Genomic DNA, 1,506 nt, shown 5'->3' on the forward strand with positions numbered 1-1,506 from the left:
TCTCAATAGTTTTACACATTTTTTAATAAAATTTGGGAAAAAATTTACAGTACAAAAACAAAAAAAAAAGTCATTGCATTCGTCTCCTGAATCATTGGAACATTTTGAAATAATAATGATTAAAATACCACAAAACATTCAGAAGTGAAAAAATAAAATAACTGAAACAAAAAAACTGYAATCTCGTTTATTGGTTCATGAAGTCCAACAGGTCAGATCTTCCTTCTGCCAGGTGTTCTCCTGCTTCTGCTGCTGCTTCTGAAAACAGCATGTGAAAATATTTAAATAAGAGCTATTCCCCTCTTAAATCTCACACATGTTGGTCCAGTGTAAATTTATTCAGAAAGAATCTTCACAGAACAGCGTCAAACCTGTGAACAGACCTCCTTCTGTGCTCCGAGAACAAGGCAGGAACTCAGCCTCCATGTGTTCCCGCTCTTCTGTTTCCTGCTGCCTGCGAGCTACAGTCCTGTATTATTCCCATTCCTCTGAAGTTCATCACCCAGGTTTTGCCACAGCCTTTTAACCTCCTTCAGTCTGCTAGAAAAAGAAGAAAAAAAGATATGAGCTTCATTAAAGATTCACAAAAGCTGCAACAAAACCCTGCAGTAAAAAAAATTAACTGTTTTCACCTGATTGCTCTTAATTTTAAACATCATGAATATTCAGATAGTTTTATTTGTYATAAACTGCTTTAAGTTGATTAAAAACATGCAGTTTTACTGTAAAGATCTAAAATACTGAACAAGTTAACCCAAATATTCACATTAATCGATGTGGATTTGCCAAATTTAGTAAAGGTAAATAAASTTTGGTGTGGCAGTCGCTGTAGTTTTTGTCAGCTTGAAGCTCAGATTTTGAGTGACGCTCGTCTACAAGCTGAAAACAAGCTGAAACAAAGATCCAAAGTGTGACTGATACAAATTACCTGCGTGGGTGTGGAGGTATAACTTTCTCATCTAATTCAAAAACTTCAGGCTCCGATGTGGAAAGACAGAGTTGTCCCTTCTAAAATTACCGATGTGAACTGGGTGAAGGAACGAAGGCTTTATTCTCCCAGCAGCCAGACGAACAAACAGAAATATCTCTGCAGCCACAAATGAGCAGCGGTTTGTAGCCGTTTCCTGCAGGTTCTGGACTGTGAGCCCAAGTGTTTACTGATCAAAAGGCAGCGGTTTTTGTTCCTACTGGGAGAAGAGTAGCAGGAGTCGACTGAAAGATCACGTGTCGGTCCAAGAAGAGCAGAAATCATGCTTTAATTACACCAAAACTAAATTTATATAAAATGATTCTTCTCTTCAGGTTTGTTCTRAATCAGAGAGAGAAAGTGGCTTCTTAAAAATTCATAATCATCATAATCTTTTGAGTTTTCTGTTTGCAAATAAAATCACAAAATGAAAACAACCGGGTTTTGTTAAAAATGTAAAATGGAACTAATTAAAAATCCAGTGTTTTATTTTTGCTTTAACTATCTTAAGCTCCGTTGTTCCACCAGAAGGTACCAAA

The 1,506-nt window shown here is 36.6% G+C and overlaps 1 protein-coding gene and 1 long non-coding RNA gene across 5 annotated transcripts in view; one reads left to right on the top strand and one right to left on the bottom strand.

Annotated features, from left to right (window-relative positions):
- Positions 1-1,506, top strand: part of asic2 (acid-sensing (proton-gated) ion channel 2) — a 369,375-nt gene that overhangs the window by 277,680 nt on the left and 90,189 nt on the right. The gene's annotated exons all lie outside the window — the stretch shown is intronic.
- Positions 76-1,349, bottom strand: LOC106527426 (uncharacterized). Its single transcript, XR_001311390.1, has 3 exons — positions 929-1,349; positions 384-540; positions 76-258 (listed from the first exon to the last, which is right to left on the bottom strand). It is a non-coding gene; the product is annotated as an uncharacterized LOC106527426 (long non-coding RNA).

Source organism: Austrofundulus limnaeus, unplaced genomic scaffold (assembly GCF_001266775.1).
Source record: "Austrofundulus limnaeus strain Quisiro unplaced genomic scaffold, Austrofundulus_limnaeus-1.0 Scaffold4, whole genome shotgun sequence".
In the NCBI taxonomy this organism is placed as follows: domain Eukaryota; kingdom Metazoa; phylum Chordata; class Actinopteri; order Cyprinodontiformes; family Rivulidae; genus Austrofundulus; species Austrofundulus limnaeus.